The sequence below is a fragment of the Pleurodeles waltl genome, chromosome 3_2 (genome assembly GCF_031143425.1).
Source record: "Pleurodeles waltl isolate 20211129_DDA chromosome 3_2, aPleWal1.hap1.20221129, whole genome shotgun sequence".
NCBI lineage: Eukaryota > Metazoa > Chordata > Amphibia > Caudata > Salamandridae > Pleurodeles > Pleurodeles waltl.
Window position 1 is genome coordinate 127382945 of NC_090441.1, and position 12734 is coordinate 127395678.

The window sequence follows — 12734 nt, forward strand, 5'->3', positions numbered from 1 at the left end:
TAAGGCCTTCTGTGCTCTAGTGGAGACACAAATCTACTTAGGGAGACCCAGCATTTCTGCATATGTCCTTCTCTCCATCTCTGCCCAGGCAGACGTTTCAAGTTCATTGCCCAATAGACACTCCACTAGAATGGCAGGGGACACAGCTACTTTCTTAGGGCCAATAACCCCACCCCACTCAAAGTCTACCAGCTATAGGATGTGACTCTGTAACATTATCAGAGTTGACTATTTTATGCACCGCATATGGTAAGATCTTGCTTGGGTGAACCAGCTTGGCCCTAACCATGGTCATGCTGGCATCTGTATCCCTCAAGGCCAGAACTTCCACCCTATTGATTTCAGGCCACTGCCTGTACTTCACCATACTGGCAGGCCAGTAGTCCAAAGGTTCAATTTCCTCACCACCCAGGGAAACTAATGTGGCTTCAGTGTATCCTTTGCAATCCCCTGGGACAACCTCCACCCCACCTTCTTCACTGGCAATCCCCTTGGGAGTGTCACCAGTGTGTGATTTTTTGATATATGCTGCATTGCCCCTTTTATTCCCTGGCTGTCTATAGTCAAAGCATACCCCAGCCTTTCAAGGGTTAAAATTCTTTCCCTGATACCTGTTCCCCTTAGTTTGCTTCTTTGGAGACTCTTTGGGTTTCTCAGACTTTTTAAAATTCCCCCATCTTGCCCCTGAAGAGGAAGCCTTTCCTCCCTTTTTGTGTTCACCACCTGAGGACTTCTTGGATGCCCTAGTGCGTACCCACTCATTAGCTATCTTCCCCAGCTCTCTATGGCTCCATATATTAGGGTCTGTCAGATGGTGGTGTAACTTCTCTGAGGAACAATTTGTCAGAATTTGTTCTTTAACCACTAAATTGTATAAATCATCATAGGTATCAACCTTCTTACCTTTAATCCACCCATCCACTTATTTCACAGAGGCATCTACAAAATCAACCCATGATTGTGTTGCTCCCATTTGTGTGCTTCTTGACCTTTTGTCTATATTCTTCAAGGGTTAGACTAACGAGCTCAATTACTGCACCTTTCATGTGAGAGTAAGATTCTGCCACCTCATCCTCTAGTGTCAGCAATCTTTCTCTCTCTACAGTTCAATGATTTTCCCTAGTAAGGACCCCCAATGCTGTGCACCCACCCTTCTGATTCTAAGAGTCCTTTCATAAGATGCTTACCATTTGTCTGTGCCATTCCCTTCAGTGTATTTAGGTATTTAGGCACAATCCATTTGGGCAACCTGGAATCATAATCACCCTCAGCAGTTACCTCTGTCACCTGATTGCTGTCTCCTGTCTCCAGCCTGACACTCCTCTCCACCATGGTCAATTGTATTTCTTCAAGGGCCAACATACTCTCCTGCAGCTCTAAGAGGCTACGCTGGGCCTTTACATCCTTAGGCCACCTCACAGATGTGAGGCTTCTTTCACTCCTAGACAGGGAGTCTACCTTGAACGAATTGTGGGGACCACACCAAACTCTCCTGGTCCCCTTCTGTGACTGGATCATTGTTGTCATCCTCATCCCCACAGTTGAGCCTGTGCTTTCCTTGCCTCTTCCCAGGCTTTCAGAGCTTTTTCCAGGTCATCCTTTTTGACCGAGAATCCTGGAAGGACTTTTCTTTCATTACACAAAGTCTCAGATCATTGATTTTCAATCCAGGCAAAGTGGGCAGGTAGATTCCTTTACCCTCCATCCTTGAAGGCTTTTTGGTAGCATAGTAGCAAGAAACAAACATTTTGCAACTCCTTTGACTTTTCTTTGTGGAAGCATGTGCCTTAGAATGTCAGAACTTGACCAAACCTTCACTTCACAACTTGGGAAAAACTCTTTCAGTTTGTTACTATATTGGTTATCTGGTTAGGTTAAACACCAATTTCTGGATCCCACTGCTAGGCACCAATCTGAGGATTTGGGTTTACTGTATGATAGGGCTGGGAAGCCTTATCGTGCAGTACACTCCCAAAAATCATCTTTGATCTAGTCAGGTATATTTACTTAACCTTAAGCTCAACCCCGAAAGAAACAAGACACCAATTTATAAAAATAGATTAAGGTCCAGATGTACGATGCATTTTACCAGTGGCAAACGATTTTTGACTGGTAAAATGCATTTTGGCATGTACCAAAGGCAAAATGTGAGTCAGTAACTTGTTACCAACTCTCATTTTGCTTTTGTGATTCAGTATTAGGAAGGGGGGTGTTTAGGGCATCCCTTCCTAATACTGAATTGCACTGGCATGTATGAATGCTTTGCGACCGGAATGCGGTCGCAAAACATTCATATTTTGCTGACTCCGTGAAGGAGGTGGTAAGCCATTCGCAAACGGTAAGGGGTTGCCAAGGGACCCCTTCCCTTTTATGAATGGGTCTGCCAACATTTTTAAGAGCAGGCAGCAGTCCTAGGTACCACTGCCTTCTCTTAAAAAATGAAAAGGAGACTTTTCTTTTTTTTTGTTTGAAATGCATACTATTTTCCTTTAAGGAAAACGAGTTGCATTTTTTTCAAACTGCTTTATTTAAAAAGCAGTCACAGACATGGTGGTCTGCTGACCCCAGCAGGCCACCATCCCTGTGAGTGCCGGCCATTTCCAATGGGTGGCAAATTACAACCTGCCTGAGAATATTAATGAGACAGGTCCCTTTCGACCCATTTGAGAATCGTAAACAGTGTCTCAGACACTGTTGTACATCAAAGTTGGCAACTCGCAATTGAGTATTGCTAAAATTCGCAAGTTGCGAGTCGCAACCTCAGATGATCATACATCTGGCCCTTAATTTTTATGAATTTTTAGAGCTCTTAGGCATCAAAATCATCTGAAGGGCGCAGGGCATATTGATTTTAGAAGTACTAAATAACTTTTATATCAGCCACAAACAAGCACTGGCCAACAAAAAGGTTGAACACTTTTGGTAAGTTTGAAGTTTCTAAAAGTTATTTCGACAAGTCTGGCCTGAGTGGGGGACGAAGTCCAGCAGGACAGAGGTCTAGGGGGCCAGAAAGGATACTTTAGACAGTTATCTTTCCTACAGAGCTTTTTTAAGGCAAGATCCAAACTTTACAGGATGACAGTCATAGACATCAATGGAGTGGTCCTGATGCTGAGGGATGCAGGCAAAGAGATGCTCAAAAGATGCTGTGGTTGTGGTGTGGTTGATGTGGGTGCTTTTGTGGTGACTCCTCAGTCCATAGGTGAAGTGGGGAGAAGTTGGCTTCAGAGGTTCATGTCCCTTGAAGTCCTTTACATTGCAGTAGTCGGCCAGTCAGTGCTGGGCTACTAGTCAGTCTGCACCACAGCTGGATCAAAATCTATTGGTGACAGCTAGTGTCCCTTGGTTACAACTAATCTAGTCTTGGATAGCACTTCTGGGGTCAGCAGACACAGGTGTAGGTTTTAACTATCATGGATTTGTCCTTTTGGGAGCCCAGCAACAGCAACACTTCTCTGGTGGCTACCAACTTTGCGGCTTAGGCAACTTCAGCTCTTGTGTCCCTGGAGCTAGTTCCAGGAGATCAGTCGACTGATCCTTGGAGTCACTGCTGTTGTTGGATGTTGGGAATCAACTTTTCCTGGAGCCATGAGCCGCAGGTTGAGTCCAATCTTTGCTAGTCCAATGTGCTGAGTGTGCAGCCTCTTTTTGTGTAGGTCCAAGGGCAGCTAGGCAGTCCTTCTTCGGTTGTCTCTGCAATTCCAGCATGACCCAAGGGTCAGCGTGAAGGGGTGCGATATTTATCCCAGAAAAGTGCCCTAAGGGGACCACCTGGTCACTAGCCAATGGGCTATTGGGTCCCCCCCTACATAGTGATGAAGTTCCTGTCATGTTTGGCATCTGGCTATCCTAGAATGCCACATTTTGCCCCTTTCAAGATGGCACGACTCTTCCTTGGTCACCAGGAGCTTGGTAACCCACCCTAGACGTGTGGCTACCTGAGGGATACACACCCATGTTAAAACAGGTTTGGGTGAGTATTCCCTCTCTGGCCCTGTCTCCATGCTGTCTACAGGAACAAAATGCATCTTGCTGAGGGGTGTTTGGCCGGGTGGCTCATCAAAGGCAGCTTCTGTTTTGAAGAACGCCTCTGGCCTAACCCCCAAGTGGCCATCCTGGCAAAGGAAGTGACACCTCGCTGCTGCAGCACTGCCTTTGTTCCTGAGCCTGGGAGTAGATCACACACCTCTCCAGGTGATCAGAAAGTGGTCTGTGTGTGTGCCTTTGTAAGGCTACTGGACAAACAGAACACAGAGTGGCAACTTTCTAAAAACTGTCTACCTTTAATAGTGACATTAATTTCGTGACCATCAGGTTACATTTCATGCCATGATTAATTTGATGCCTTACATGACCTAGGTGTCACGACTCACGTGCTGCTTGCGCCTGGAGTTTGCAGATCTTGAGGCGTGGATCTTGAGAGTTCGACTCTGGCCCAAAAAGGGGCGACTCTTTCTGGTAGCCACGGTGCTGTAGGCGAGGAAACGCCAAGGACAGACCGTGACCGTGAGAAAGTAGCGCCAGAGGGAAAAACCCCTTCAGAAGAAGAGGAAAAACCTCCCAGAAGATTCGCAGGGGATTCCTGGAACAAGAACAGAGGAACAGGAATCAAAGGAACTGACGTAACACAGAAATGGCGAAATCCAGAGCCAAAGGCTAGGAAATCAGGAGCGAGGACACTAACTGAAACAGAGAGTGTTGCAGCGCAAAGAGGAAAAGAAACACCACCCTTAAATACCATAAAACAGGAAGTGACCCACAGGAAGAAAAAGGACACCATCTTGAATAGGGAAAAGTAGATAGAATAGACTGGAGCAGAAACCATAGAGAATAGGGAAGGAGGAATGCTGGGAAGACAGAGGTAACCTGGGAAGGGGAAAAGACATAAAGGACAGAGGAAGAAAACAGACCCAAAAAGGAAGAAAGACAGAAAAAGAAGAAAAAGGAGCCCCAAACAGGTAAGAGGGGTCAGGAGACCCCAACAAGACGGAGGGAGAGAGCAGCGCGAGGCCCCAAGTAAGTCCTGGGGCCTCGCAGGGTGCAAGAAAGGCTCGGGGCGCGCCGCATCTTAGAGACGCGAAGCGCGGCCCGAGCCGAACGCGCGGCTTGTGCCGAACGCTCGGCTCGCGCCGCGCGGTGCGGCGCGACAGTAGGCCCCCCTCCCGAAGGCCCTGGTTTGAAAGGAAATAAACGGTGAAAGCGCTGAGTCAGAAGAGGAGCATGAACAGAAGATGCATCTTCCCAAGAACACTCACTGAGAGGATAACCCTTCCAATGAATCAGATACTGCAGACGGGTGTGAAAAAGACGAGAGTCACAAATCTCCTGAACCTCATATTCAGGAACATCGTCCACTAAGACAGGAGGAGGACAGGAAAACTGACGGGAATACGGATCTGGTACATAAGGTTTGAGTTGGGAGACATGGAAGACTGGATGAATCTTCCATGTGTGATGCAAGTGAAGACGGACAGTGACAGGATTAAGCAACTGGAGAATACGGAAAGGCCCGTAATAGCGAGGTGTGAATTTGTTCTGAGAAAGACGTGAGGGTAAGAATTTAGAAGAAAGCCAAACTTTATCCTGTGGATGGTAGTCCGGAGTGGCCCTACGTTTCTTGTCTGCTACTTTCTTCATATATCTCTTGGTGTGTAAGAGATTAGAACGAATCAGTCTATGGATTTGTAGAAGACGTTTGGAAAAAAGAGTAATAGCGGGCAAGGGAGTGGGAGACAGAGAAGAAGTAGGAAAAGAGGTAGGATGAAAACCATAAGAACAGAAAAAAGGAGTGGTCTTGGAGGCACTATGGACTGAGTTATTATAAGAGAATTCAGCGATAGGGAGATAAGTGTTCCAGTTGCTTTGAGTTGAGTTGCAAAAACAACGAAGGTATTGTTCTAAGCCTTGGTTCAGACGCTCGGTCTGTCCATTGGTCTGAGGATGGAAGCCCGATGACAGAGCTCTATCGATGTTTAGTGTCTTACAAAAATACCTCCAAAACCGGGAAATGTACTGAGGTCCTCTATCAGATATAAGAGTATGAGGAAGTCCATGAAGACGGAAGATATGTTCGATGAATATCTGGCTTAATTCTTGGGATGTAGGTAGCTTTTTCAAGGCAGTGAAGTGAGCCATCTTAGTAAAAGAGTCCACAGTGACCATGATTACCCGGTTTCCTGCTGAGAGTGGTAACGAACACATGAAATCGGTAGAGATGGTGTGCCATGGAGTTGGCGGAACCGGCAAGGGCTGGAGTAATCCTGCAGGTCTGGTTCGGGGAATCTTGACTTGAGCGCATGTGGGACAAGCCTGGACGTATGTTTCAATATCCTGTTTCCAAGTAGGCCACCAGAAAAATCGTGATAACAGTTCTTGTGTGGCCTTGATGCCTCTATGACCAGCAACCGGTGAATCATGACACATTTGTAATGCCTTTTCTCTCACTCTGTTAGTGGGGATGAATAACAGATCGTGATAATAATAGTATCCTTGTCTCTTATGTAAAAGAGGCCTTAAGTTCTCTACTTCATCATCAGATAGATTGGGGTACTCCAGTTGTACCTCCTCCAGAAAAGACTGGGCTACCCCAATGATCTTACTAGGTTCCAGTAGGGGTTGAGCTGGGACAGGAGTACAATCTGGATAACGACGCGATAGAGCATCAGCCAGAATGTTTTGGGAGCCAGGAATATATGTAATGTAGAAATCATACTGGCTGAAGAAGAAGGCCCAACGAGCTTGACGACTATTTTGGCATACGAAATTTCGTAAACATTGTAAGTTTCGATGGTCTGTTCTCACTTCAAAAGGTTCCTTGGAACCCATCAGAAACTGCCTCCATTCAATACAAGCTGTTTTCAGAGCCAACAATTCTCTTTCCAATACTGAGTAATGTTGTTCTGCAATAGAGAGTATATGAGACAAATGGAAAACAGGATGTTCAAGACCATCATCCTCTTGTTGTTGGAGTAGGACGGCACCAATGGCTTTTTCAGAAGCATCGGTGACGACAATAAATCGTTTGTTGGTATCTGGATGTCTTAAGATGGGAGCTTGTGTAAATGCCTTCATTAAATCCTGAAAAGCTGTTTCAGCAGCTTTAGTCCAGACAAACCCTTTAATAAGATTTTCCTTCTTTAAAGTGTGAGTTATATGGCTAGTTTGTTTTGCAAAGTCTGCGATGAATTGTCGATAGAAGTTCGCCAATCCTAGAAAGCATTGTGTTTCTTTAATAGAAGATGGAGAAGGCCAATCTAGGATAGCTTGTACCTTTTCTTGATCCATGGCTACTCCGGTGGTACTTAAATGATATCCTAGATATTTGACTTCCGTCTGGTCAAACTCACACTTTTCGGGTTTGCAAAATAGTTGATGTGCCCGGAGTCGTTGAAGGACTTGTTTAACATGGGAAGAATGGAGTTCGGGATTTCTGGAATAAATAAGAATATCATCAAGGTAGATTACAACTGTCTGATTCAGGAGATCCGAGAATACTGAGTCCATAAATCTCTGAAAGATTGCCGGGGCATTAGTAAGACCGAAAGGCATTACCCTGTATTCAAAGTGACCAAATGGAGTCCTAAAGGCCGTTTTCCACTCATCTCCTTCTTTAATGCGTAAGAGGTGATAGGCTCCCCGTAGATCTAGTTTGGTAAACCGTTGGGCCCCTCTGACTGCCTCTAAAATGTCCCTTATGAGAGGCAAAGGATAACGATCTTTAATAGTTATTTTATTCAGGCCTCGAAAATCCAGGCAAGGGCGAAGGTCCTTTGTCTTCTTGGGTACGAAAAAGAGAGGAGCCCCGGCCGGAGAAGACGATGGAACAATAAGACCACTTTGAATATTTTCATCCAAATACTCCTTTAGTACTTCCTTTTCAGTTTCCGTGAGGGAATACATCCTGCCAAAAGGAACGATAGTGCCAGGTTCCAAGGGAATAGCACAATCGTAATCTCGATGTGGAGGTAACACAGGTTTGGAAGGTTTTTGGAAGACATCTTGAAAATCCAAATAGTGTTCAGGAACTCCTTGGACTGTATTTATGGTCGAACCGGTGGTACCCTCCGTGATTATTGACCTCTTAGGCGACCAATACTTGTCTGAAGCAAAACAGTGCTCGTGACAGAACTGTGAAGACAAGGAAACCGTCCGGGTAGCCCAGTTCACATATGGATTATGTCTGATGAACCACGGGATTCCAAGAATGATGGTATGGTTGGGGGAAGTTATAAGATCAAAGGAGATGTGTTCCTGATGGTTACTGATCTGTAGATTCAGCATCAGGGTAGTTGTATCTACTGGACCCGATGATATCAGAGATCCATCCACCGTGTGTACTTGTTCTGGAATCTCCTTAGGTTGTATAGGAACTTGTTGAGTGGTGGCCCACTTCTTATCCATATAAATACCACTAGCTCCACAGTCTAGTAGTGCCATAGTCTTCTCTTGACGGCCATCAGGTAATTGTAACATTACTGGTAAAATGAACAAGGATGTGGTATTGTCGTTGAAAGAACTGATGGAAGGTATAGCTGCTAATCCCGTCCCCTCCCTTCTTACAGAGGACGGGAAACGGCGTTTCCCGATGGCCTTGATGGACGTACTGGACAGGTACGCAGTATGTGGCCGGCAGAACCGCAGTATAAACACAAACCCTTCTTTCGTCTATCTTCTCGTTCGCTAGCGGAGAGAGGGCCTCGAGTTGTATCCACCTGCATGGGTTCTCCTTCGGTGTCTCTGACAGGAGGGCGAGGTTCCTCAGAACGATGCGGAAAAACTCGTGAGGTGCTTGGTTGAAAAGACCCTCTGCTCTTTCTCTTCTCTGCTCTCCGTTCCTGAAGGCGATACTCGATGGAGAGGGCTTGATCCATCAGGCCACGAAGATCTTCCACTCTGGTGGAATGTACTAGTTCGTCTTTGATTTCTTCTTTGAGTCCTCTACGAAACAAAGTCACCAAAGTACGTTCCACCCAGGTGGTCTCTGCCGCTAGTTGACGAAAGCGTGTAATGTATTGAAGGACATCTTGTGAACCTTGATGAATATCGCATAAGGCCTCTTCTGCTGAAGCCTCCAATCCCGGACGACTAAACATCAGCTTGAAGCGGTTCACAAAGGCGGAATAATCCGACAATACCGGATCGTTAGATGATACCATCGGGGTTGCCCAGGCCAAGGCAGGACCAGATAAGGCACTGATGAGATAACCCACCTTTGTTCTGTCATGGGAGAATTGGGTGGGTCGGAAGGCGAAGTACACTGTCAAGGAGTCAAGGAACTCTCGCAGCTTGGTTGGTTCACCCGAAAAACGATGGGTAGAGGCGGAGAGCGTCGGGACATCACCACTGCGGAAAGCCAAAGCCTGTCGCAGCGCAGCATTCTCACTGCGTAGTTGCTGTAATTCTTGAGCTTGTTGCTGAATTGTAGTTAGCAGAGCTTGATCCGGATCCGCAGCAGCTACCACAGTGTCTTCCATGGTGTTAGAAGACGTCGGGATGGTTAGGCGCTGCAATCTGTCACGACTCACGTGCTGCTTGCGCCTGGAGTTTGCAGATCTTGAGGCGTGGATCTTGAGAGTTCGACTCTGGCCCAAAAAGGGGCGACTCTTTCTGGTAGCCACGGTGCTGTAGGCGAGGAAACGCCAAGGACAGACCGTGACCGTGAGAAAGTAGCGCCAGAGGGAAAAACCCCTTCAGAAGAAGAGGAAAAACCTCCCAGAAGATTCGCAGGGGATTCCTGGAACAAGAACAGAGGAACAGGAATCAAAGGAACTGACGTAACACAGAAATGGCGAAATCCAGAGCCAAAGGCTAGGAAATCAGGAGCGAGGACACTAACTGAAACAGAGAGTGTTGCAGCGCAAAGAGGAAAAGAAACACCACCCTTAAATACCATAAAACAGGAAGTGACCCACAGGAAGAAAAAGGACACCATCTTGAATAGGGAAAAGTAGATAGAATAGACTGGAGCAGAAACCATAGAGAATAGGGAAGGAGGAATGCTGGGAAGACAGAGGTAACCTGGGAAGGGGAAAAGACATAAAGGACAGAGGAAGAAAACAGACCCAAAAAGGAAGAAAGACAGAAAAAGAAGAAAAAGGAGCCCCAAACAGGTAAGAGGGGTCAGGAGACCCCAACAAGACGGAGGGAGAGAGCAGCGCGAGGCCCCAAGTAAGTCCTGGGGCCTCGCAGGGTGCAAGAAAGGCTCGGGGCGCGCCGCGTCTTAGAGACGCGAAGCGCGGCCCGAGCCGAACGCGCGGCTTGTGCCGAACGCTCGGCTCACGCCGCGCGGTGCGGCGCGACACTAGGTTGGAAGTTCCAGTCAAATGTTAGCCTGGTTGGGATGCCACCCGGTTACCCTGTGTTAGCCAACGGTGCTACCAACTTTACGAACAGCAAAAATAACAATTTGAAATTGTTGCTTTTAAGACATATTGGAAAACATATATTTTACTTAACAAAATACAACTACCTGCAATAGGACTCCCTAGGGCTTCCTTAGGGTACACTTATAAAAAATGTTACGGAATAAGGTGGCTTTGCCAGTAGTTTGAATGACAAAGTCGAACTGGCAGCGTAAACACTGTTCTTTCAGTCTGCAGTGGCAGACTGGGAGCTATTCTGTACTTTCATACGCAGGGTGGCACAAATAGTACTGCAGCCCTATGTGGACACTCTGCCTTACATGCCTGGGGTACCATATACTACAGACTTAAAAGTATGTCACTCTTTGCCAGTTGGGTGTATGCAATTTGACATATATTTGTATGTATGGGGTTAAAACACTGGAACTGAGGTCTAGCTGGCAGTCCTCAGTGCATTCTAAGAGTTGAAAATCCAGAAGCATCAGTCCAAAAATGTGCAAAAAGAAGCATGTCCTTACAATTATCTTCTCCATCCTTAAAGATCTGGAAGAGTGCATAGAACCGGTTTGCTGGTGAATGGTTTGGATCTACGGGGCAGATACCAACCGAGTAAAAATCTGTTAATAAAGAGTATTGTGTGGATCTACCTCCCTTCTTCTATAGGCGGCCATGTTTCTGTATCCATCATGAGCAAAAATCAAGCCCCACATCTTCAAGAACAGGCAGGGGGTGGCTCACTGGACATGTAATAACCACATAGGCCCTGGTTATCAGTGGTAGTATTCTTGTTGTAGCGTTAACTTCAGATGGGATACCGCTCCCAGCCAGGTTAAGTATCCCAGTGTCCCAAGAACCTAAAATTCTGCATCCAGAGACATGACCCTGTTTTTAATGAGTGCAGATCAGATCTGCAAGTGGTGATCTTGCCGCATGGACATACAGAAGGTGGGCAGGAGCAGAGTTAATTCCCTTCCTGACCCCTAATTTACCATGAGGTCAGCAGACAATGTTCCCCATCCCCAAATTACCCAAGCCTGTCTTGGCTTGCACTTACCCTCAGCCTCAGGGATGCCCTCCCCAGGTCTGGCTTAAGTGTTGGTGGCGCCCAATGCGAAAATGTTTGTTGACAGCCCCCCAAAAAAACTCCTTCTCCATGAATTCCCTCAGTACCACTTTCCATCAGTACCCCTCAAATCTCCATAAGCCCTCCCTCATATTCATTTCATTTGTTTTATAGCTCTACTCATGCCAGTGTAGGGTGTCAGAGCACTTTATATCACACACGTGCAAGTCAGTATATAGGAAATGCTACATAAGATAATGAGGATTGAAAGGTGTAGGAGTCACATGCCATTGATACAAGTAGGCATTATATTTTATGAGTGTTAGCACAAATTCAGAATTTAAAAAGTACCGCAGTGGTTAGCTTTACTAATAAGAATGTATTATTAACCAAATTAACCCTTTTTTAGCAAAATTAGGATAATGAAAGACTGAGGAAAAACATAATGGTCTAATCTGTACCAGCTCTTTGATGATATTGATTATAATACGGCGCATCATGGCGCATGTTAGGCCAATAGCATCAAAATGTTTGAGGCTATTATGCCACTTTGCACCACTAGCATCAAAAATGTTGACACTAGTACAGCAAAGTGCAAGGAGGCCCATTGATTAAAATGGGTGTATCATGTTAACGCCTGCTCTGAGCAGGCATTACACATGACACCAAAAAGGGCGCAGTGAAATCTTGTGGATTTCACTGCGCCATTTTTGCAGGTCTCCTAATACCTGAAATACCCACTTTGCTTGCATTATGCCTGAGGCAGGCATAGTGTGGCGCAAGGGTCGCAAAGTGGCACAATGGATGCATTGCGCAACTTTGTAATTATGGCACGGCGAAAATTGCCTCATTTGGCCACATTAGAGTGAAAAAAATTACGCTAGTGTGGCACAAGGAGGCGCTAGGGCCTTCTAAATCTGGCCTATTGTGTGATAAACCAGTGCTTTTTGAGGGCCACCGGCAGCATTTAATCTTTTGATTTCTCCTCTGCGCTGCATGCCCTGTACTCAAAACTATATAAACATAATTTATCCACTGTTTGTCATTACTGCAACAGCACTATTATGCATAGAGCACATTATTACACGGTGGTATGAACAAGTCCCCATAGAGGGATGATGAAAAACTGGGGTTTCACGCCTGCACTGGAACAACTGAGATACATCATGTCACAGAGTTTGTCACTGCCCCTTATGCTTTTCAACAGTGGATGAAGGTCCTGGCAAGAACAACACAGCAGCATCAGCTGGCACTTACAATACACAGTCACTAACTAGGCCACATCAAAAGAGAGGTAAAGATAGCTCAGT